General features: G+C 36.3%; 1 protein-coding gene and 1 non-coding gene across 3 annotated transcripts in view; one reads left to right on the forward strand and one right to left on the reverse strand.

Annotated features, from left to right (window-relative positions):
• The window catches only part of PIK3CA (phosphatidylinositol-4,5-bisphosphate 3-kinase catalytic subunit alpha), a 90,969-nt gene that overhangs the window by 17,782 nt on the left and 46,322 nt on the right, over positions 1-26,865 (forward strand). The gene's annotated exons all lie outside the window — the stretch shown is intronic.
• On the reverse strand, positions 3,490-3,621 carry LOC117084694. The gene has a single exon (XR_004437600.1). It is a non-coding gene; the product is annotated as a small nucleolar RNA SNORA25 (small nucleolar RNA).

Genomic DNA, 26,865 nt, shown 5'->3' on the forward strand with positions numbered 1-26,865 from the left:
CTGAGCCTGAAACCTGAATTTTAATAAGCCTTCCCTCTCATGATCCTTATGCATATGATCCCAGGACAAGATGTTGAAGAACAGACCTTGGGATAACATGAAGTCTCATTAATTTACTGTAATTCTCACAATTTGACATCAGCCTCCTTTTCTGTGCTCATTTTCTACATTTTTTTCTCATGGACACCTTACGGTCTAGTCACTCTGAACTGCCACACACTCACCTAGGTCGTTGTGGACTCCTGTTCTTGTGCTCATGCTATTCTGTGGTTTACAGCCTTTTTTGCTATGGCTTCTCCTACCCAGTAACATGTTGATCTTGGTACACTGTCTTCAGTTTATATATAATCTGAGTCAAGTATTCCCAGACTCACTCTCCTAGACAGAGTCTATCTCTCCCTCTTCTGTATTTCCATAGCTTCTATTTATTACAACACACATATACTAAATTACGCTTACTTTCATACCTTCCTCACTAGACTGTAAGCCTCTTGAGGTCAGGGATGCCATATTTTAGATCTTTTATTTATCTTATAGTAAAAGCCTGGCACAAAATAATTGCATACTAAATATTTGTCAAATCATTAACAATCCAATAAAGAAGGCAAGGAGTAATTAGTCCCATTTTCAGTGAGGAAAATGATGTCTTGAGAAATTAGTATTAGCGTATAGTTACCTAGCTTGTAAGTGTAGGCTCAAGACTTACACATAAGAAATCTAGCTTCTTTTCTGGTTTTGGTCTTTACAGAAAAGATAGAGAATAACTGTAAAATTACCCCTTCCGTTTTCTACCCATATGGCTCACGTGTTCGTTTAAATTACCACCTCCATTTTCTACCCATACAGCTCACATATATATGTTTTATCATGTTATGGGTAAAAGTGTTTTAATAAACTTTTACATCATATTCACACTATAAAAATAAAATAAAATAATGCCTATTTCTTTAGGGTATGAACAGATTGCTGGAATCCATTTGTCTCTCACTTTCACATCTAACCTTTATTCTACTTTGTAATGCTTATTTATTTCTCTTGCAGAAAGAGTGTTATAGTGCCTCATGGGATGTCTACAAATATTTGTTTAATCAAATGAGCTGATATTTATATAAGAAACATTTTATTCTGCAGCAATTAAGGCAGTATTCAAATGAGTTTCCACTGTAGTTTTGAAAGCTCACTTTCCAAAGTTTAGATGTGTTTAGCCTTACTGTAGACTTCACTCTTAAGGTGTTGATGGAAATCAACCACCAGCTGCAAAATTCAGATCCATTATGCCATAGGATACATCTAGTCACGGTTTAAACCAAATGTTAGCAATGAAATATTTAGTAGCAACTGTTCTTTTAAAAGAAACATTTTAGATAATTAGAGTTGTCTTGTAATATCTTATACCCAGCTGTCAGCTTTTTACTTTTTCTGCCAATATTTCTGGAACTGAAACCAAGAAAATGGAAATTAGGGCACCACACTTTGAAATACATTAAACACTTGAAAAGCTGTTAAATCTTATAGGATTTCCAAAAAGAGTTCTTCAGTGCCTCAGAAAAAAAGCTAATATCTACAATAACCCTCCCCAGTATTAAGCTGAAATATATACATACCTTAGTAAATAATAGGAGCATTTGAGGAATGGAAGAATTGCCTCTATTAATAGCTACTGGACTTGAAGATTATTAAATTTGAGCAGTCTAATTTCACTTTTGAAAGTTTCTGATACTGTTTCTTAATTTTGTTACCATGTTTAATCAGCGTATCACTATCCTTTCATTCATTTCTTTAGCTTTTGTTACTGTCTTTCTACTTTTAAGATACTTATATCTTCATTTTTTACCACATCAACTTTCAGTAGTAGTCCTGATTCCTCACTATGTTAGACAGTGATAAGTGTCCCATTCTTCCTGTCAAGTCTTTCCCTCCCTTCCACAAAATGTTATATATAATTACTTTTTATATTGTCAAGTATTGATTACATTTGTATTCTGTTCTATAACCATATTTAAATCCTCCTATGTCTTAACTATAGATAGATTTTAATAGTTGAACCTAGTAGTATTTACATTAATATTATATAAAAATGTTTCACTTTACAACCAAGTAGAGTACTACGGTTGGATTTCTTTTTCTGAATCTGTCCAACATCATGAACTACGCAATGAACATTCTTCGCATTCAGATCGTATGGTTTGTCTTTTCACGTATTCCACATACTGCTCAAGATTGTGCTCTTTTGCTTCATTTTAAGCATGATGTTATATATTTTTTGTTTTCCCCTAAAGTTTCCAATTACTTTTCTTTTTTCTATTGTTGAAACAATAGAAACAGCATTCAACGTGCCATTAATGCTGCTGAACTTCTCAGTTCTTCATCTGCTGCTTCAAACCTGTTGGATTGTTTTTCCTGAACACTTTTTACTTTGGAATTCAGATTTCGTCTTCAAGTTTGGGCATATTACTTTCTGTGATTAAAGTTTATCTCAGGAGTACTTTTTCTTAATGATTTGCTTACGTTATTTGACCATTGGTTCAGTTCCACCATTTCTAGCATGTGGTCTCTTCCTCTTTCTTGACCTCCACCTTTGGTTGGCTAGAGTAATTAGTCAATTAAGTGCCTTAGAATTGGTTCAGGGGAAGTAAAACTTTGGTTACCTAATGGTCTGAAAATACCTTTATTTTTTCTTTACACATGATAGTTTGCTGAGTATAGAATTCCTGGTCAAATTATTTTCCAGCATTTTAATTACTGCATTGTTTTTTACTTGTTATTGATGAGAATAGCATTTCCAGTCAGATAATTTTTCTTTCGCAGACTGCTTGTTTTTCCCTCTCTGAAAGCTTTTAAGCTTTTATCTTTTATTATCTAGTATAGTTTTTTACATTTATTCTGTCCACTGGTCCCTTTTAATCTGAACATGTAAGTCTCTCCAGCTCTCAAATGTTTTTCTTTTATATCTTTAATTTCCTTTCTTCCGTTTTTCTCTTCACAACTTGTGGAATAAGGAAGTATTAAGTTGTTGAACCTCTTTGATTTATCTTTTTTACCCTTGTTTCATTATGTGTATCTTTTTGCTCTATGTTCTAGCATTTTTTAAAATTTTGCAAATATAGGTGAAATTTTATACCCTTACGGTTATATTTTTACATTGTGTTTGTTATTCTAATAAGATTCATTTCAATGTAAGGTATAAATTGAAAATCTAATCTTTTTTCCCAAATGTCTAGCCATTTCCAGCTGGTCTCTTCTCTATTGATTTGAAATGATACCTTTATCATGTAACACATTCTATGTCTATTTTTTTAATTTCTGGGTTTGTTTTTTCTTTTTCTCTTTTTGTCTGACTGTTGATGAGCTATATCTTACCATTGTGATTATTGTAGTTTCATAATTTTTTTTTCCAGAGAAGAGAAAGTTTGGTTAAACTTTTGAGACATTTATTTACTTTCCCACGTCAATAATCATGGACTATCATGTTATGTTTATGAGTGGCTGAGTCATATCTCCTGAGGAAAACATAGCACCATTAAGTGCTACAGCATCCTATAGAGAACTTCAGTCTTTGGTTATACTGTTAAGACCTACCTCTTGGTTTCACAGCCCCACAAGCCCTCTTTGAAGTGACCTATCCAGTAGGGCTAGACCTTTCTCTCCCCCTACCTTCTCCCCTCCCCTAATTTTTCTGGTCTCCTGCAATTTTTTTTTTTAACATTAGAATCAGCATGCTTAATTCTACACACAGACACAAAAATCCTATTGGTATTTTATTGGGATTACATCAGATGTATAGATTATCTAAGAAAGAATTGACATCTTTGTGAATTGGTTGTCTTCCTATCCAAGAATGTGGAATGTTTTTCCATTTCTTCAATCTTTTGTGTTACTTCGGAGCATTTTGAAGTTTTCTTCATTTATTTTAAAGCAGTAAAAATTCTTTTTTTTTTTTCTGTTCACGTGACTAATCAATTCTACCAGGACCATCTATTAAATAATCTGTCCTAATGAGAAGTTCTGGGGTTTTTCCCTATACAAAATTGCAGCAACTATTGTACTTAAGTTTGCTTCTGAACTCACTTCTGTTCTCTGGATCTGCATGGGCCAATACTATTCTATTTTTATAACTAGGATTTAATACCTACTTAGGTGAGCCCCTTCTCATTACTCTTCTTTCAAACATTCAGTATATTAAAAGCTATTATAACACTTCTTACTCTGTTTTAGAGGTGGACATAGACATTACACACATACAAAAAGAAAACTACAAGCCAATCTCACTTAAAGTATTAGTTATCTTAAAATAATGAGCAGATTCAGTAGTTTGTTAAAACACACACACACACCATAGCCAAATGGCATTTATTCTAGAAATACAAGGGTCATTTTAATCTTAGGAAATCCATAACAGACATTAATTCTCTCTCTTTCCCTCCCTCCCTTCCTTCCTCCCTCTTCCTTTCTCCAGCACAGACATGTGCGTGCGCACACACACACGCGCACACACACACACACGCGCACACACACACACACGACCTTAGTTAAATAGGAATAGAAAGCTATTCTTTGATGAATTAAGTAATAGATATACCAAAGCAGAAGCTTCGGTCAGGCTTAATAATGAAAGACTCGCATTGTCATTCATATTATGAATAAATCAAGAAACAATAGCTATTTTTTTGTCTTGCTTTTATAAAGAAAAGAAAAAATATAAAGGAGAAGACATATTTGCACATTTTAATTTCCTGTGTCAGTTTCTCCTGACAACTCACTCACCTTCTTCCCCAAGTGAAGCCAATGTTGGTAATGGAGTGAATTCTGGAGTGGGGGGAACATTGGAGGGTATATGTTTGTTCATATATACTTTTTAACCCAGATTTTTAATTGTATTAGTATAAAATTGTGATAAACATGCTTTCATTTTAAATATCTTCTGAACCTATAATTACATTACCTTTTTAAATTTTTATTTAATTTCTATCATCAAAATAAGTATCTTCCAGAAATGACAGTGTGAGGAGGTTGGATGATTTCCTTCCTCAGAAAACAGGCATCAAAATACTGGAGTAACTGTGTTAATGTCAGCCAAAATAGATAGTAAGAAAAGGAGTATTATTAGAAATAAAGAGGAACATTTCAAAATTATGAAGTGACAAATATGGCGGGAAAATATAAAAATTCTAAATGTATATGCACTTAACAAGAGAGGCACAAAATCCATGAAACAAAGATTGATAGAACTGAAAGATGAAATAGGCAATTCAATATTTAGAAGAGTTGGAAATTTTAATACTCTTCTCTCAACAGTTGATAGAATAAGTAAACAGAAAACAGGATACAGAAGACATGAATAAAGCAATCAGCCAACTCCATCTAATTGACATCTGCAGAATACCCAACAACAGAAAACACATTATTCTCAAGTGCATTGGAAACATTAGCCAGGGTGAATAGTATACTGGCCTACAAAAGTGAAATGTTTTAATAAATATGAAAGAATTGAAATTATATGATATGTTTTGCAACTACAGAGGAATTAAAAATCATGGAGAGAAATAAGGAAAATGGAAAGAAATAAGGAAAATCCCCAAATATGTGGAAATGAATACATTTCTGAGTAACCCATGGGTGAAAAAATAAATCACTGGGTAAAATAGAAAATATTTTTAACTGAGTGAAAATGAACACAAAATATAAGAAAATATTTGGTATTTAGCTCTCAAGCAGTGCTAAGAAAGAAATGTTTGGCTTTAAATGCTTATGTCAGAAAGGAAGAAAGGCATAAAATCAGTTATCTAAGCTGCTACCTTAAGAAGCTAGAAAAGAAAGAGTAAAGTATACCCAAAGTAAGTAGAAGAAAGGGAGTAATAAAGATCAGAACAGAAATCAAGGAAATCAAAAGCTGGTTCTTTAAAGAGTTCAGTAAATCTTTAGAGAAAATGATCAAGAAGGGATGTAAGTTAGAAATACTGAGAATGAAAGAATGGTTATTATTACAGACACTATAAATACTAAAAAGATAAAGGAATATTATGAACAAGTTTACAACAACCAATTTGACAACTTAGATGAAATGAACAAATTCTTTGGAAGATACTAATCACCAAAAGTGATTCCAAAAGAAGTAGAAAATCTAAATAGACCTATATAGAGTAAAGAAATTGAATTAGTAGTTAAAAATTTCCAATAAAGAAAATCTGGGCTCTGATGGCATAGCTAGTAATTCTGTCAAACACTGAAGGAAAAAAAAAATACAAGCCCCACCCACATTTTCAGAAAAGCAGGAGGAAGGAGAGCATCACAGTTCATTTTATGAGGACAGCATTACTAGATACCAAAGCCAACACAAAGGCATCCCAGGAAAACTAGCAGCCAGTATTCCTCATAAACGTAGACACAGAAATCCTTAACAAAATATTAGCATGTTTAATTAGCAACATTATATTTAAAAGGATAATACTATACATCATGGTCAAGTAGGATTTATCCCAGCAATGCAAGGCTGACTTAACTTAGAAATATCAATTCTGTTTAATACACCATACTAATAAGATAAATTTGAAAAAAAAAAAGTGATCATCTTGATAGATGCAGAAAAGTATTTGACAAAATTCATTACAAAGTTATAATACAAACTCTTAGCAAACCAGGAATCGAAGGCACCTTCCTCACCCTGATAAAGGATGTCTGTGGGGAAAAAAAAAAATCATACTTCATGGTGAATGATTTTATAGTTTTCCACTTAAGATGAAGAACAAGGCAAGGATGTTTGCTCTTACTGCTTTATTTTCCTGGAGGTCCTAGCCAATGTAGTAAGGCAAGAAAAAGAATTTAAAGGATATTCGGAATGGAAAGGAAGAAGTAAAACTAAATAGATGGCATATATAGAGAAAGTTCTAAAGAATCTACCAAAAAAAAAAAAAAAAAACCAAACTACTAGAACTAACAAGTGACTTAGGCAAGGCTGTAGAGTAAAAGATAACCAACAAGAATTATATTTCTAAATACTAGCAATGAACAATCCAAAAATGAAATTAAAAACAAAATCATTTACAATAGTATCACATAGCTAAATACTTAGTAATAAACTTAAGAATAGATACACAGACCTGTGCACTGAACGCTACAAAATATTGTTGATAGAAGTTAAGAACTAAGTTAATTGAGAGGTACACTATATTCATGAATTGGTACACTATGTTCAGTGCAGTCCCAGTCAAAACATAACTGCACACAAAAACTACAAAATCTGAACACAAGTACCTGATTTGTACTTGCTATAAAGCTACAATAATCAAAATAGTACAATATTAGTGTAAGGATAGACATATAGATGAAAGAAAGATTTGAGAATCTAGAAAGTAGTTCTTAACATAGTAATATTTTTCAATTAATTTCTTATTTTGGATAATTGGTACATCCTATAGATCTTTTTCCCATGATTTAATGAAATGTAGTTTTCTTTTTATTGAACATTTTTGCTTTTATATTATATGTTACCTTATCTGTTAATAAAAACACATAAATAAATAGGTTAGGTATTATGTATGTGGTAACTGAGTTTCAACAAAGGTGCCAAGGTAATTCAATGGGAAAAGAATAGTCTTTTCAAAAAGATTGGGCGCGGTGGCTCACACCTGTAATCCCAGCACTTTGGGAGGCTGAGGCGGGCGGATCACGAGGTCAGGAGATCGAGACCGTCCTGGCTATTACACTGTGAAACCCCGTCTCTACTAAAAATACAAAAAAAAAAAAAAAAATTAGCCAGGCGTGGTGGCGGGCGCCTGTAGTTGCAGCTAGTCCGGAGGCTGAGGCGGGAGGATGGTGTGAACCCGGGAGGCGGAGCTTGTAGTGAGCCGAGATCATGCCCCTGCACTCCAGCCTGGGTGACAGAGCGAGACTCCGTCTCAAAAAAAAAAAAAAGTGCTAGAATAACAAATTTATTAAAAATGGATTGCTGGATTGATGGTTCGTAGACCTAAACTTCAGTGCTTACCCCAGTAATTACCTATGTGGTGTATTGACTGCAAAGAAATAACACTTGTAAAGGTGGGTTGTGGAAGTGTTTTTTTGTTTTTGTTTTGAGGTGGAATTTCGCTCTTGTTGCCCAGGCTGGAATATAATGGCACAATCTCGGCTCACTGCAACCTCTGCCTCCCGGGTTCAAGCGATTCTCCTGCCTCAGCCTCCCAAGTAGCTGGGATTACAGGCGCCTGCCACCACACCTGGATAATTTTTTGTATTTTTAGTAGACACGGGGTTTTGCTGTATTGGCCATACTGGTCTCGAATTCTGGACTTCAGGTGATCCACCCGCCTCGGCCTCCCGAAGTGCTGGGATTACAGGCGTGAGCCACTGTGCCTGGCCTGGAAGTGTTTTAAAACTTAATTGTAATGGTGGTTTTTACAACTATACATTCACCAAGACTCATCAAACTGAATTTTAATTTATACCTCAGGTAAAGCTAAAATAAAATAATATATGCATATTATTTTCAAATTACAGCTGAAAGGTTAATAAAAACATCAGGCCGGGCATGGTGGCTCACACCTGTAATCCCAGCACTTTGGGAGGCCGAGGTGGACGGGTCACGAGGTCAGGAGTTCAAGACCAGCCTGGCCAATACAGTGAAATCCCGTCCCTACTAAAAATACAAAAAAATTAGCTGGGCGTGGTGGCAAGCACCTGTGATCCCAGCTCTCGGGAGTCTAAGGCAGGAGAATCGCTTGAACCTGGGGAGGCGGAGGTTGCGGTGAGCGGAGATTGTGCCTCTGCACTCCAGCCTGGGCGACGGAGCTAGACTCCATCTCAGAAACAAACAAAACATCAGTTCATTACTGTATCTCACTTATCCCCATCCCCCTCACAACTTTGTCTTGTCCCATGTCATGCTTCAGGAAACCACTTTCAACTGTTTAAGCTACTACTATGGTGTTTGCCACCTTATAATAATAGGGTATATTGCTCCGTCTTCGTCCACCAATATTTGACATTATTCATTAGCTTTCTCATACAATTTTAACGCTCATATCTTCTTTTGACTTATCCTATATTTAATCATTACTGGTTAAATCCACATTTAGTTATTTCATTATTCAGTGACCATATAGTAATAAAGCAAATGCTACAAGGGGTTATATTTTTTCTGTTACAACTTTGCTGTTGTTTTTTAATTAATTGCTTCATCTTAGAAATTTGCTTAGTTACCATTGTGTCTGAATTTGTCTTTCAATGAACTTCAGTCCATCTTTGCAATAACTCTCACATGTGATAATTAGTTTGGTTATTTTCCTATACTATCGTTTGTAGCGCCTTCAGTATTTCTGATTTAATCTTGATTGCTTGCTGCGTCTGTTTCACAGCTGTTATCTCAAGACTCCTTTTTGTCCTCATCCTGGAAATTCCCTACACCTGCTTCCTGTGTTGAAGCCTTGATTCCTATGCCCCATACCTTCATGGTGACTACCTCATTCTATAGGAGCTTATCCTCTCGTGGCATCTTGTAGAGAGATAACTAGGAGGTAAATGTTTTGAGATTTTACATACCTGAATATGTGTTATTCTGCTCCTACAATTATGTGATATTTTAAGTGAGTGTAGCATGCTAGATTGAAAATCATTTTTACCCAGGTATTGCTCTGGTATCTTCCAGCTTTCAGTTTTGCTATTTAGAGTTCTAAGTGCCTGTTTCCTCGTTTTTTATTTTTTATTTTTCTCTCTGGAAGTGATTAATCTCTTCATTTCTGGTGTTCTGAAATTTTATGGTATGGTATCTTGGTGTGTGTCGTTTATCTGTTGTGCTGTGGACTCTATAAGTCCCTGCTGCTTACAGATTTACATTTTTCTATTCTTGGAAGTATCCTTGCCTTTTTGATAGTTCCTTCCCCTTTGTTTTCATTATTCTCTCTGGAACTCCTACTAGCCAGATATTACACTTCCTAGATTGCTTTTCTAAATTTTTACCTTTCCCTCTTCTTACTCATCCCTTTCTTTTTATTCTGCCTTCTGGAAAATTGCCTTAACTTTAACTTCAAACTTTCGTTGAATTTTTTTTTTTTTTCTTTCAGTTCTTATTCCCCGGTCTTATTGGTTCCTCTGCATAAGGATGCAATCTTTTATCTTTAATTACAGTTTCTTTGACGTTTTCCTCTGTGCCATCATTCTGTTTCTCACCACTTCTGTTTCATTTTGGTCTCAATCTTTAATATTGGAGACATTCCTCAAATGCATGAAGATCCTCGGTGGTCATTCATATTTAAAAGATATGAAAAGCTGACCGAAAGCTCTGGGTATGAAGTCAGAGCTCTTGCCTATTGATAAACTCCGCTACAGGAAATCTTCGTATCACCATTTTTCTCTAGGTTAGTTTTGTTTTCTCTAATTTTGAATCCTTTCCAGAGGAAATCTATAGTCTTCTCTGTGGGGGCTGCTTATGTTTTAGAGAAATACTGAAGAAAGGGACTTTGGGTCTCATTAGAGTTGCACATAATCTCTTTTGGTTTTAGTCATATCTACTTCATCCATATCTACTTCTGTATCTGTTGAAGTCCAAAGCATCTTGAGTTAAGTTTTTCCAGAAATTATGCCTTCTGATTTCTGCATGATTGGGAAGTCACTGAGTACACCAACTGGAGTTGGAGTCCTGGAATTCCAGTAGTTCCAGGAACCTCCTAGTCCTGAACTTGATGGGGTTTCATGAGAATTGGCTGGGTTCTTTAGGCACTTAAATTTAACATTTCTCACCTCTGGTGAGTCCCCCCCCCCCCCCGTCTTTGTATATTATGGTTTAGGGTTACAGTTTTCCAGCTTCATCAAAGAAAGAGTTTCTCTCATTCTCCTTATTTAGAAATGATTGGTGACACAAAGGTCTTTACTCAGATATTTTAAGATCAGAAGTATATTCTACCCCTTTTTTATAAACTATTCTGCAGCTATTCCTTCACGACTTTGCTACATCTTGGTGATCTTTTCATGTCACTACCTACAAGTCTATGTCATTGATATTAATGGCTATATAGTAGTCCATAAAATGCTTTATTATAATTTATGAAATCTCCCTACTGATGAAGATTTTGGTGGTTTGTAGTTTTTGCTTTCATGAATATTGTTGCGATGAATATTGTTTGGCTTACTTTTGGCTGAATTTTTACAGAGATCCGTATAATAAGTTCCCAGTAGTGGTTGCCTAATGTAAGAATAAATGCATTTAAAATTTGAATCATATTGTCAGACTGTTTCCCAGAAAGTTTACATTCCTACTGACAATCTGAGAGGGCTATCTTTGCAGTTACTAGCTTTCATCAAACTTGTTTTTTTCCATATGATAAGTTTAGAAATGGGGATATATTTTTGTTTTTATTTGCATTTTTAAATATTTTCGTAGGTTGGTTGGCTATTTAAACTTCTTTTTCTGAAAACTTTGTATGTATAGCCTTTTAAAATTCTTATTGACTTACTAAACTATTTGTAAATTACAGAAATTAGCCCTTTGTCATATATGTGTTGCAGGTGCTTTCCCAGTTTGCCAGTGGTCTTTCATTTTGGTTTATGGTACTATTGTTAGACCAGAATCTTTGACTTTTATTTAGTGAGATTTACCCATCTTTTTCTGTGTGGTGTCTTGGTATTATAGCATTAATATATAAACTATAGTTTCTCTTTTTTTTGTTTTTTTTTTGAGATGGAGTCTGTCGCCCAGGCTGGAGTGCAGTGACCCAGTCTCCACTCACTGCAACCTCCGCCTCCTCCTTTCAAGTGATTCTCCTGCCTCAGCCTCCTGAGTAGCTGGGATTACAGGCACCTGCCACCACTCCCAGCTGATTTTTTTTATTTTTAGTAGAGACGGGGTTTCACCATGTTGGCCAGGCTGGTGTCGAACTCCTGATCTCAGGTGATCTGCCTGCCTCAGCTTCCCAGAGTGCTGGGATTACAGGCATGAGCCACCGTGCCCGGCCTATAGTTTTTCTTTATCTGAACAATAACATTATAAAATATAGTGGAAGAGAAAAACCCATTCAGAAAATTAACGAAAAGATCACTTATCTAGAAATAAACTTAAACCATAGCAGAGCTTACATGAAGAAATCTTTTAAAACTGAGCAAGGACAAGACAGCACTAATCTCAAAAGAAAATTTGATAAATAAGTCTTATTCATAGTTTTTGCTCATCAAAAGACAGCATTAAGAAAATGAATAGACATGCCACAGAATGAGTTTAAAAAAAAAAAAAAACAGAATTCCCAGCATTTACAAGGGATTGAGGATGTGTATCAGAATATATAAAGAACCTCTGAAGGCCAGGTGTGGTGGTTCACACCTGTAATCCCAGTGCTCTGGGAGGCCAAGGTGGGAGGATCACTTAAAGCTAGGAGTTCAAGACGAGCCTGGTAACATAGTGAGACAAGACTCTGTCATTACCAAAAAAAGAAAAAAAAAGTTTTTTTTTTTAAGTTAGCTGGGCATGGAGGCATGTGCCTATAGTCCTAGCTATTCAGGAGGTTGAGGCTGTAGTAAGCTATGATCATGCCACTGCACTCCAGCCTGGGTGACAAAGTGAGACCTTGTCTCTAAAAATAAAAAAAATACTCAGAAATTAACATTTTAAAAATTATGAACTACTTAATATAAAAACGGGCAAAAGACTCGAGCAGACCTTTCACAGAAGATACACAAATGGCCAATAAGCACATGAAAAGATTTCCACCATCATTATTAGTCATCAGTAAATGCAAGTTAAAACCATGGTAAGATACATCTACAAATTCAAACTATCATGAGATAACCCCACTAGAATAGCTGAAATAAAAGTGACTGATACTACTGAATAGTTATGATATAGACCAGCTGGAACTCTAACTTATTACTGGTGGGAATATAAGAACTATTTCTTATAAAGTTAAACATAGCATTTACCTTATGTGTCACGAGGTTCCCAGAATTATCCCTAGGTTTCATGGTTTTCTAGGACAACTCACATAACCCAGCATGATGTTGTCCTCATGGCTCTATCACTTATTACAGTGAAAACACAAAGCAGAGTTAGCAAAAGGAAAAGATGAATGGAGCAAAATCCAGGGGAGACCATGTACAAGCTTCCAACAATCCTCTTCCATAGAGTCTCACAAGACACACTTAATTTCCCCAGCAAAGAGTTGTGACAATACTTGTGAAATCTAACCAGCCAGGGAAGTTTGCTAGAGACTGAATGCCCAGGACTTTTACCGGTGTCTGATCATACCCTCTGCTCAGCGCACACCCAAATTCCAGACTCCCAAAGGAAAGCAGGTATTAAGCAGAAAGCATATTGTTACCATAAACACTTTAGACACATGGAGCTAGTCTTATCAGATGGGAATCAGGGTAGGAATCCTCCCAAAATCCAAGATCCAAGTTCCCAGACACCAAGCCAGCCTTGCAAACAGGCTTTTTAAAGGATAAGCGTTTAAGAATAAACTCTTTTCTGCAAGTTTACAACCCAGCATTTTGCTAAGTATAACAAAAACTGATGTAGGAATTTTGAAAGCCAATGCTGGAAACAGCCCACATATTCAACAACTGGAAATTGTATAAACAAGCTGTAGTATATTTTGGAATACTACCTAAAAAGAGCTAACCGCTAATACATTGAAACATAGATGAATCCCAACCTGGTGTGCTCTTCTTATTCTGTACCTGACAGTATGTTAACCAAAAGAAGCCAAATACAAAACTATACACTGAGATTCAATTTATGTTAAGTTAAGAATCAGCAAAACTAATCTATAATTACAGAAACCAAAATGTGATTGCCTGGGGGCAGAGAGATAAAGTAATTGGAAAAGAGCATGACAGAATGTTCTAGGATAATAGAAATGTATGTTATATGTCTTGTTTTGTGCAGTGGTTACATGGGTGTAAAAAGTTGTCAAAAGTCATCAAACTTAATGCTTAAGATGTGCAGAGTTCATTGTATGTTAATTATAGTTCAATTTGAAAAATTACTGAGAAACATTGAAAAATAGGTAAATGAAAATACATACTTGGATAGGAAAAACATCTTGTAAAGATATCAGTTCTCCCTGTTCTCAAAATACCAAGAAGTTTTGCCTTGATTTTTGTTTTTGAATTTAGCAAAATATTCAAAAGTTTAAAGCCAAGTTTAATAAGACTGTGAACGGACTTTACAGAAGATACTTGGGCTGAATTTAAAGGATGAGTATGATTAAAATGGCAATAAATGTGAATATGAGGTAAAAGATTGTGGACCATATTTACAAAGGCAAAAAAAAATTGTAAAGGGAAAAGATTGATCTAGTAAGATTAGAGCTTGGAGTGTGGGGAAAAATAAGGACAGAGCACAGTTGTAATGGTTGAGGCTTTGAGTCAGGGCTGTATTGTATAGTTACTAGAGATTCACAATATTGTCTTAATTGAGTAATGGTGTAATTAGATATATGTTTTAGATAGCCAATTCTAGTGACACTGTGGATAATTAAGTGGGTAGGGGAAAAACTGGATGCTTTGTGCTTTCAGGGCCTCTTGCCTTAGTTCATACTGTCCACTTAACCTATTGCACTCTCTCATTCTGTACCTGTCAGAAATCTTTTTCATTCATTAAGTGCCTCCCCTAAACGGACACACAGGCTCACTTTCTCCTAAAATTACCACATTCTGCCTTGTAATTGTTAGATAATAAGGTCTTTCAACTTCATTTATATACTTCATTTATATACTTGTATGAGTGTTTTTCTCCCAGTTTCCTTTTCATCACCCATCCCTTTGCTTCAGCTGCTAGTGTCTTATAGATGGTAATTGCTTAATAAATGCTTGTGAATTAGAGATGAGTCCTACATATGAGAACTCTTTTAGGGTCTAGTAGTGATAGAGAAGATTGAAAAAAAAAAAGTGATGAATTTGAGAGTGATTTAAGGGGTGGAAGTGATGTCATGCAAGAGAGGAGTTGAAAGCACCAAAGGTTTTAACCTTGGAGATTGAGAAAGTGGTGATGTCATGAAGAATGCATTCCACATTTGAATAATGAGCAGAGTAAGAGGTATCAACAAATGAAACCATTAAAGGAGGCCATAAAAACAACAGAGATTATTTCAACATTCAATTGAGGAAATTTGGGGGGACACACTTTAATTAAATAATAACATTAGTATTTCTTTACCTTTGTAACTTTTACCTTTTAATTATGAAGATGTTTTAAGATGAAATATAAAATGTGAACTTGAGAACTTTTTAACATTTAACATCGATATACATATCCATGTTTAGAATGTTCTCTGTGTATTATTGCATGATTTTGTCATAAATGCCCTACTAGGAAGAGAAAGGTCAGAGATTGTGTGTGTCTCTATATGTCTGTGTATTTGTGTGTTTTGTCCTGGCAAAAAGACAAACTTGAGAGAACAGAAGAACAAAAGAGCAGTACTGAAAATAGCTAGATTAAAGGTTATTTCTCTGTCACCATACACCAGATATGGAGAGTAGTAAAAGCAGACAGATGGACAGTTCTGTTAGTTTTGGAGTATGTGAATAGAGAAAAGAAACATTCTGGGCCGGGCGCGGTGGCTCAAGCCTGTAATCCCAGCACTTTGGGAGGCCGAGACGGGCGGATCACGAGGTCAGGAGATCGAGACCATCCTGGCTAACACGGTGAAACCCTGTCTCTACTAAAAAAATACAAAAAACTAGCCGGGCGAGGTGGTGGGCGCCTGTAGTCCCAGCTACTTGGAGGCTGAGGCAGGAGAATGGCGGGAACCCGGGAGGCGGAGCTTGCAGTGAGCTGAGATCCGGCCACTGCACTCTAGCCTGGGCGACAGAGCGAGACTCCGTCTCAAAAAAAAAAAAAAAAAAAAAAAAAGAAACATTCTGTTCCTTTTATTCAGAAAAGGAATTTCTAGACTAAATTACTGGTATCAGCAATAAGTTTCATATTCTGACCAAAGAAACATTTTTTTTTTTTAACCCTAGGGATAATGACTCATGCTGTTCTCAGAATTTTGCTTTTGTGGAAACTAAAATGCAGTTATAAATACGGCACTGTTATTTGGATCTTAGTGCTGATTATACTGTTGTGAGTAGACTAGTGATGGGCAAGAACACTAGTATTATCAACCCAGTTGTAACAGAGAAGCCAAGCACATCTTAATTAGCTGATTCTAGATGGGAAGGTAGATTTTTTAAACAAATTAGCTAATTATAATTCTGTGAATTATGCAATAGAAATAGGACCCATATTTTATTTTTTTAATACTTTGTTATCTTGAGGGGTTTGTGTCAGAAGTTAAATTTCTAACTTCCAATATTGACAGTGGAGATAATTGAACATATTTTCTCTGCCTTTTTTTCTTATGTTCCTCAAAATTAGTTTAAGTCTACTAAATTATAGTCACATAGACCATAAAGCAACTATCAAATAGAGCATACCAACTAGATGATGACGTTCGAAGGTTATATTCTAGTTTTATTTTAACTTTTAAAGTCTTGTAATTTAAGAAATAGAGGTTTGAATGTCTTCTTTATATACCATAGTACTAGATGTTCTCACTCTGAATTTTTAACGTGTCAGGATACTCCATCACATATTTATCTCTAATTATAATTATTGGACACATACACAAAATGTCCAATTTTGTGTCCAAAAAAAAGCTTTTTATCATTGAAAAAGCATTAATGACTTATGTTAAATAGCCAGTTTAAAAGTTTTTGTCAGTTGATAAATTTTATAAGAGAAGCATTTTAATTTATTAAATCATTGTAAGTAATTTATTGTTTAACTGTGTGCCTTAGATGGTTAACTAATGTCATACAGAGCATCAGTGAATAAGAGTGGCAGTATTGGCTGGGTGCTATGGCTCACGCCTCTAATCCCAGCACTTTGAAAGTCAGAGGCAGAAGGATCACTAGAGCCCAGGAGTTCAAGATCAGCCTGGGCAACATGGCAAGACCCCATCTCTGCATTAAAAAAAAAAAAAAATTAGTTGGGCATGATAGCACACACAGGTAGTCCTAGCTCCTAGCTACTGGTGAAGCTGTGACAGGAGAATTGCTTGAGTCTGGGGCTGGGGTGGGGAGGGGGTTGAGGCTGTAGTGAGCCATGATCATAACACTGTACTCCTGAGAGAGACCCTGTCTCAAAAAATAAAAATAGGCCGGGTGCGGTGGCTCAAGCCTGTAATCCCAGCACTTTGGGAGGCCGAGACGGGCGGATCACGAGGTCAGGAGATCGAGACCATCCTGGCTAATACGGTGAAACCCCGTCTCTACTAAAAAAATACAAAAAACTAGCCGGGCGAGGTGGCGGGCGCCTGTAGTCCCAGCTATTCTGGAGGCTGAGGCAGGAGAATGGCGTGAACCCGGGAGGCGGAGCTTGCAGTGAGCTGAGATCTGGCCACTGCACTCCAGCGTGGGCGGCAGAGCGAGACTCCGTCTCAAAAAAATAAATAAATAAATAAATAAAAATAAAAATAAAAAAAGGTAAATTGCTGCTTTTACACAGTTATACCCATTTCAGTTTGTTGTTCTCCTTGCTTGCTTTTTAAGGTATAGTAATTATAATTTCCAAGATACTTGGTACATTGAACTGTACATAAGTATAAATAAATAGTAAATGTTTGAAAGGGAAAATGGGAAAATAAAGACCACTTACTAATATTTCTTTTCCACCGTTGAATGGATTCTGAAGTATCTTGGCTGTATTGTGTTATCTAAAAGATGGATTTTAAAAAAATCTGTGCTTACATGACTTCACATTGTTATTGCTTTCATTCACAGAACTTCTCTTCACATCTTAGCTAGGGGACGCTTGTGCTGAAAATAAGCTCTCACTGCACTTCTGGGAGATCTGAGTTTCTTTGCTTGCCAAAGTTATTTTGCATTACTTCAAGCTTTCCTGTTGTGAAATAGCCCTTTTGCCAGAGATAAAATACTGAAGGATGATAAATCACTATTAAAGTTGGTCAATAATTGCTTGCAATGGACATTTTCATTATTACTAACATAATACTAGAATATTTTGTTATTGCCAGAAAATGGGGCAGATGGCAAGCAATTACATCAGAATATAAAGTTATTGTTTGGTCTTTATCATTGAAAAAGCATTGTTATTTAAATCAAATTTCTACTGTGTATCATGTATATCATCTACTGTATATCATCTAATGTCGTAACATCCCAGATGGACTTGGGGTGTATTCACTTAAAAAAATACAGTATCTTAAATTCATTAGAGTATAGTTGGAATAAAATGTATTGTTTTTGCAAGAAGCTGTTTATGGGTTTATCTGATTAATTTATGTAGAGCCAGGAAAAAGTTGTTTTGACCAATAAATTTGGCATTTGAAATGAGCAAGTTAAGAATATACATTAAGTGATCGCCTTAAGTGCAATAAAATTTCAGTGCACTATACATTCTGTGCTTTATTTCTATTGGTGAGAATAGCAGTAATATATAAATATGGTATAAGAGGAAAGAATAAGAGATTACAATAATAACTCCTAAGAAAGGAAATCAGTTCAAGGACATAGGCTGAGGTTGTGATGTGAACAAAAAGATAATAGCAAGGATAGATAAATTAACTAGACAAAAATGTCAGGGACCTAAGTATTTATATGGCAAACAAGGATACTCAGTACATCTAGAGCCAGATTTTTTCCAGTGTCTAATCCTCGTTGTGTATTAAATACTTTGTGAACTAAAATATGTTTTATGACACTGTGTTAACTGATACATAATTATGTAATGGAAGCCATTAGGGCCTGTGTCTTGGCAGGAATGAAACTAAAACCAAGGTCCTTCTAGTATTTTTGGTAGAAGATTATTGGCTAGTGCCTATTTTCACAGCACATACTACTAAAATTAGAAGGACAACAAGACGAGCATTGCCCCTCCCTGTGCAAAATTGATACACACATTCAAGAAGTGCTCCATATTTTTAATCTGGATTCACGTACCAGCAGGCTGTTTTCCTGCTACAAAGCAAATTGATGGAGTCCATTTACACCTCCTCCTTAGCCCGTCAGTATTGGCAGTATCACCACCACAATCACAGCAGCACAGTCCAGACTGTGTCATTTGATTTTGAAAATATTGTCCTTGCAACAGCCAGTTAGGACAGTGATATATTAATATCTGCTTTGCTTATTATTTGTGCCTGGGAGTATGTAATCATAGTCACACCATAGCTACAATTTTATGACACTTGGTCTCAGGAAATAGAGAACTCTACAGAAGACAGTAGACCATGATGAAGCTTTATCATTAGTCCCTGGTTCTCTCCCCTCCAGATCACTTTGGCCTTCTGACAGACAGTACAGATAAATCTGTTAAGTTTGGAATGTTGAATTGGTCAAAAATGAAAATAATAGTCCAGAGCAAAAAGACCTTTTGTGAAACATATGTGGATGCAATTAGGTGAATATATTGTATCTGCTGTTGTCCCCAAAGTTGATAGCTCTATTTATTGGACCAGCCTAGACTGAAAATCTTCTGTTTAAGGCATTTTGGTGGGGATTCTTTCACCTCTGTGGATACCGACTGTTATGTTTAAGGAAGATAGAACAATTGGTTCTACCAAGAAACCTGTAGCTAACCCAAGTTTCACTTTATGATGGCAGCACTGTAAAAGTTTGGTATGAAAGACTCATCTCTTCTTCATTCTCAAGACAATAGGGCTAATCAGTGAGATGCAGGCAAGTTTTAATTTATCTAAATACTAAAGAGTATCACTTTCTGGGATAGTACTTGAATACAAGTCCCTATGGTGACTAAATTATGTCCTCACCCCATGATATAAGGAAATAAGATAGCCATTGATTTTTGATGAAGAAACACTGGGGGAACAGTGTGTGGCAACTGTTTTCCACTCTCACCCATAGTAGTGGAAAGACTTGAAAGAAAGTTGTTGTATTCAGAGCCACAGAAAGGCTTATTAAGTCATTGAGCTATACTAGAAAGAAACATAAAAACAAAAGAGGAGAAGCCATATGATAAACTTCAGGGGGAGAAGTTCTAATCCCTGATGACTTACAGAAACATCTTGCCTTCAGCTTCTTACAGATCTTTAAAAGAATCAGGTCAAGTGATTTGAAAGACATAATGCTCATGTTACCTTTTTCTAGATTGTGTAGAAATAAACCATTTTTCCTCTGCTCTCACACTACAACAATCAACACAGGAGACTTCTGTGACCGCTGGTCACCAAGAAGTATATGGGGATTTCTCCCCACCAACAACCAGTCAGTTGATTCTGCAGCAGATTCTTCAATAGACAGCAGTTGAGTATCCTGTAATTCAATTCAGTTCTGATACTCTCTGCCTGGAGATAGCATCCAGATCCCATAGGTTGAGGGCTCAGTCACAAGACTGCCATCCATTTAGACAGTCATAAGCCTCAGGTTTTACTTGTGCTTCTGACTGACTAGCTGTAAATCAGGGTTCCCGTGACCCCCTCCTTGGGTTTGATTAATTTGCTAGAGCAGCTCATAGAACTCAGGGAAATACATTCGTTGGTTTATTATAAAGAATATTACAAAGGATACAGATGAAGAAGATGCATAGGGCAGGGCTTGTGGGAAGGGGTGTGGAGCTTCCATGCCCTCTGGGGGCACGCCACCTTCCAGGAACCTCCACTTGCTCAGCTATCCAGAAAATCCTCGAACTCAGTCCTTTTTGGATTTTTATGGAAACTTCATTAAGTAGCATGACTGATTAAATAATTGGCCATTGGTGATCAGGTTAACCTTCAGCCCCTCTCTCCTCTGAGGAGGTGGTGAGGGGGGGAGGGGTGGAGGTAGGGGTGGGACTAAAAGCCCCAATTCTTTAATCTTGCCGTGATTTTTCTGGTAACCAACGCTCATCCTGAAGCAACCTAGGGGCTGGCAGACACCAGTCAACTTATTAGCATACAGAAAGACACTTAACACTTTGGAGATTCCAAGGAATTTAGGAGTTGTGTGCCAGGAGAGAGGACAGATACCAAATATATATTTCACAATATGACATAGATGTTCTTAATTTAATTAAGATGTTAATCTAGATATTCTTAAACTCTTAATGAACTCAACAAGCTGGGCCCTGGATAATGTACACTTTTGTTTCTTTTTCTTTAGATCACAAGCAGCCAGGAAACAGCTATTTTATAAGTCAGCCAAGTCCGAAATGGTGTTAGCTTCATTATGGCAACAGAGAGTGAAGTTACTTTTGGTGAAGCCCTGGGCTTTTGGAAGAAAAAGGGAGGAGAGGTGGTTTTAACATTGACTTTAGGTTGAAAAGTAGAGCCCTTTTATGTTTTTTTTAAAAATGAATCCATCAATCGAGAATGGAACAGTGTGTGGTTAGCATCATCTTTGAAGTTCCAAGTCATAGAGGGATTTTATTCCTGAAGTATGTGGAATGTGAGTCATTTGTAAAGGGGAATTACAAAGAAAAATGAGCCCTATTTTTTTAGTTATCATCAATATAGGTTTGGTTATAAACTTGTTGTAAAAAGTTAAACCATCAGGACCTTTTCTCTTTGAGTTCCACAGGAGCTGAAATGTTTGCTTAGCAGGAAATTGCAGTAACATTTCAAGAATCCTTCCGTCTTTTGCATTTCCTTTAATATTAGACCACAATTCCTTGCTAGGTTGATCTCTTCATTGATCTCATTGGTTAAATTTTCATTGAGGCAATCAGGTGTATAGACTTCTATTTTCACTGTCTTCAGTATATACAGTTGGTCCTGAAATGGATATACAGCTGCCAAACTTAAATACCTTAGGATTTTTTCTCTCTTTATGTAAAAGATGCTACTTTATAGTCATTTTATAAGGGAAGTGTTTTTTTTTTTCTAATTTAAAAAATTACCTTCTATATGATACCAAATTTCTTTTAAGTGTTGCTTCAGTGAACCAAATAGTGTTTTACTAAGTGTAGGAGTTCTAACTAGATAATATCTACCATCTCTTTACAAAAAGTCTAAAACAGTAAAGTTCTGTTTCCCTTTCTGGACACATGCATTTAGATAACATTGATCCAGTAGATAAGAGAGAGGGATCCTTTATTGAATTTCTGTGTTCCAAGCACTGTGCTGAGGACTTTGCATATACTATCTCATTAAATTCTTTGTTTATTTTTCTTTGGGATGGAGCCTTGCTCTGTCGCCTAGGGTGGAGTGCAGTGGCGCGATCTCGGCTCAGTGCAACCTCCATCTCCCGGGTTCAAGCGATCCTCCTGCCTCAGCCTCCGGAGTAGCTGGGACTACAGGCACCCACCACCACGCCCAGCTAATTTTTTGTATTTTTAGTATAGACGGGGTTTCACCATGTTGGCCAGGATGGTCTCGATCTCCTGACCTTGTGATCCGCCCACCTTGGCCTCCCAAAGTGCTCGGTTTATAGGCATGAGCCACCATGCCCGACCCTCATTTAATTATTATAACATTACTATGTGATAGCTGTTTTTATTCACCTTTTGCAAATAAGGAAATGAGCCTACAAGGAAGACTTAAGAATTCAAATGAGCCTACAAGGAAGACTTAAGAATTGGAGAGTTCTCTCTAGGTTCAGTGGAATTGAGGATGATGGTGCACTGATCTCAACTAAAATGAAACTACTGGTTGGACCATTTCTGCTTAGGACTAGATTGTGTTAATATACATTGTTCTCTTTGCTACTGTATATTAAATAATACCATAGCTGAAAAAAATCTGGAGATTTCCAGAATATTTCCAGGTTCCTTGGTTATTCATTTGCTACAGGTGTTGCTAAAGATGTGTACAAGCTCAAGTCACTAGTTAGGCTCTCTTTGTGGTTTGATTAGCTTTTGTCCTTTTCTTTGGCCAGGAGACACCCCTAAGTCTGTCCACCTGTCTTACTGGTGCATGCCATTGGTCACAAGGTGGGCTGGTTAATAAAAAGAAATAAAAGAATTGGAGACCAAGTATTGTACTACTAGAAAACCAAAGGCAAATGTTAATATATTTTTTTCCATTTGGAATAGTAGTCATTCTTTTAGTTCTGTATTTTGAAATCATCATTTACCAAATACAGTCTTCTTGATGTGAAAATGTAAACAGAATTTTCAGTGTTACTTGATTTGGGGTAATTGGAACTGAGGATGACGGTTTACTTCTGACTACCTGCTGCTGCTTTTATGTGAAACTGTGATAATCTGCCTTGACTCCCTTCTTCCCAGGAAAGAAAGAAATAAAATAATTAAATAAGAAAAGAAATATTTAGTAGAAAACTCTTTATCACTGTGGAATCATTTGTATCCTATTAAATGGTATAATATGAAATATGTATCATTTTCCACATTAAGTGCATTTACCTTTTCTCATAATCGTATCTTCCCTTCACCTTTGTTAATGTTTAGCTTTAATTTTAAGCTTATATTTTATTCTGAGCTTATATTTTAAGAAACTTTGTCCTTTTTGCACACTAAAATTTGAATTTTTAAAATTCAAGTATGCTGGGCACAGTGGCTCACACCTGTAATCCCAGCACTTTGGGAGAACGAGATAGGCGGATCACTTGAGGTCAGGAGTTCGAGACCAGCCTGGCCAACATGGCAAAACCCTGTCTCTACTAAAAATACAAAAAATTTAGCTGGGCATGGGCACACACTTGTAGTCCCAGCTACTCGGGAGGCTGAGGCTGGAGAATTGCTCTAACCCAGTAAACAGGTTGCAGTGAGCTGAGATCATGCCACTGCACTCCAGCCTAGGTGACAGAGCAAGACTCCATCTCAGAAAAAAAAAACAAAACAAAAAGGAAAAATCAAAAAATAAAAATCAAATTGAGGAAAGTAGTGACTACACGTTTCAGTATCTGGTATGGTTTCTTTTTATAAAATACGAAATTTAAAATTCATGCTTTAATAATCTAAGATCCAAGTATTAATCTATACTTCATTAATGGTTCTTTACCATTTGATTTTGCTGTTCAAACTGGATTGTTTTAACCCACCTTGGTCACATTTACTGATAATCAGAAGTCTACATTGCTATAAATATTACTCACCTAAGCCTTAATTATTTGTCATTAAAAAAAAATGTGTTAGCACAGATCCTCTCTAAACCCGTTCATGGGCCTCATATTAGGAAACCCTTGTCTTATATAATTCATTAAGTCTCTGAAATGTATTTTTATAACATGTTTCTTAGCACTGTAAATATGAATTTAATAGTGAAAATGAATTGCAGTTCCTCACTAAAGGAATTTAAATTTTTTGCATACTAGTGATGAGAACTTGATTTTCCACCCTGAAGTTGTAAAGGTCTTTTGGTCTCTCTAAAAGTGTGAGTTAAATCTGTTTTCTCATGGCCAGCTTTTAAAGGTCGGTGAAGGACAGCACTTTGAAAAAAATGGATAATATGCATCCTTCCAGAGCTAGTATATATTACAGCTGTCCCTTTGGACTCACTCCAGAAACAGCTCAGTGACTCTTAGAGGAAGAGAATTTTAGAGGCCCTAACTGGGGTCCAGAAGATTGTACTGAAGGATACTTGCTTCCCATGCATCTCCACTGTAGTGAAATGTGTTTAAAGTTATGCTTCTTATCCCTCAAATCCAAATTTGAGCCTCTGAGTGCTTTTGATTTTTCTTTAACCATCCTTTTCTTACTATTTCTATTGCTATCTCTCTTTGTTTAGGCCCTTGTTACATTTTCACTGGAGTAATTTCAACAATTTAGTTTTTCTTCCTGCTCTTCTATGCTCTAGGATTATAGTGACCCCCCCCCACAACCCCCCCGCATAAAAGACCCTATCCTGAAAAAATTCGTAGCCTAATAGGAGGTCAAACATAACTATAGATAATTTTAATGAGTATGTTGAGGTACAGTTATAGAAATACATATAAAAGGCTGTGGTAACATTTAAAAAGGGAGTAACTGATGCTAGAAATATTTAAAGTAAGTTTCAACTGCAGTAATAAGACCATCAAATTATTAACCCAGATTTGAATCATGTTGTTTCTGTAGCAAATGAAGAGGGAAGTTTTGTTCTGTTCCAAATCAGACTAAAGATTCATTTGGTAATTTAAAAATCAGAAAAGCTTTTTTTTTTTTTCCTCCTAGTTAATTAGTTGTAGGGGGGTGAAGGAACCATCTCTCTCTCTCCTCTGGAGGCTCAATATTTGGGTCTGAGAAATAAACTTGACAGTAGACAGATTAACAGGAGAAAAGGCATGTAAATGTATCGTATGCATATGCATAGGGGTCCTACAAAGTATGAGACTCCGATAAGGGCCAGAGGGCTGAAGCTTAAATAGTACTTTTAGCTATAGAAACAAATAGGGCTTAAGGCTCCTGGAGGGTGAGGGGAAGAACTGCACTGTGAACAAAAATTGTCTTGCTGTGTGGATAAAGTCTGTCAGGTAGTAGCCTTCAGAAGACTAGGTGAAAAGTCTGTATGGGCCTGGTGTCTTGGGTGTGCAGACCTCTAGTCCCCTCTTCTGTGATAGGAGTTAATGTAGATTCCAGAAGATGGGGTTCACAATTACATTCCTTCTGGAGAAACTTCCCTCTTGATAAGGGAAACTTCAGAGAAAGCCCTTTCTTCACTTTAGGAAGAGAAGAGGATAGAGAGACAGAGGTACAGGGGAATGTCAGACCTTGGTTCTGTTGCTACTTTTTTAGTTCAAAGAACTCATCATGTCAAAGCATCATACTTTGGGGTGTAGTTTCCTGACCCCTAACATGAGCAAATAGATGTAACTGAGTTAGCCACAAAACTATTGGCTCTATCTAAGAATGAGAGTGGAAAACGTTTTGTCAACATATATCTAAAAGTATGGGTAAAACTTGTTTTACAAACTGTTGGTCGTTCAGCAGACATTTTAAACAGCTTCTATATTTGTGGAACATAAATAACTAGCAAATACAAGCTGCTTATTTTAGCAAATTGTGGCTGTTTACATTGATCGGGCTGCCAGTTGTGCCATTGTGCTGAGGTATGCTTCAAAATAACTTTCTTTCTTATTTTTAATGACTTTTTAATGCAGATAGGATATCGATGTTTTAAAAACATAAGTATTTGGTGGGTTTTTTTGTTTTGTTTTGTTTTGAGATGGAGTTTTGCTCTTGTTGCCCAGGCTAGAGTGCAGTGGTGCAATCTTGGCTCACTGCAACCTCCGCCTCCCAGGTTCAAACAATTCTCTTGCCTCAGCCTCCCAAGTAGCTGGGATTACAGGCACCCACCACCGTGCCCAGCTAATTTTTGTATTTTTAGTAGAGACAGGGTTTCACCATGTTGGCCAGGCTGGTCTCAAACTCTTGACCTCAGGTGATCCACCCCCCTCGGCCTCCCAAAGTGCCGGGATTACAGGCATGAGCCACCATGCCTGGCCTAAAAACATAAGTATTTTAAACATAATACACTTTTGAAATTAAAACCTGAACTGAAATATATAAAATATACTTTTTGCATATTTTAAAGTAATTAAGCCAGAAAACGTCTTAGGCTCTATTTATAGAGACTGGTAATCCATAGTCAATTAATAGTTTTCTGTACTCTGCCTTGGAAATACTGACTCCAGAGTATTGTACAAGATTTTCATTGCCACATTTTTAGATGAATATTAGCAAAAGGGCATATCCAGTAATGGCAAAAATGAGATGGTAAACTAACTTGCCTGAATTATGGTTGAAGGAATTGGCGGAGAAAGACCCAGGGGAAACTCTAATAGCTTTCAAGTATGTGATGAGATAGAGAAAGCAGAACTGAGGGAATGAACAAGATAATTTCGGAGGAACAATGTTTAGGGATAACTTCAGAATTACTCCACAAAAAGTTTCCTATCAGGTAGTAAGCTCCTAGCAATGAAAGTACCCACTTAAATCACTTCTCAGATACTTTGCTATTTCAAGATTTTAACTTAATGGCTTAAAGAACTTAGGTTGACACTGCA

Source organism: Trachypithecus francoisi, unplaced genomic scaffold (assembly GCF_009764315.1).
Source record: "Trachypithecus francoisi isolate TF-2019V2 unplaced genomic scaffold, Tfra_2.0 Lachesis_group0, whole genome shotgun sequence".
NCBI lineage: Eukaryota > Metazoa > Chordata > Mammalia > Primates > Cercopithecidae > Trachypithecus > Trachypithecus francoisi.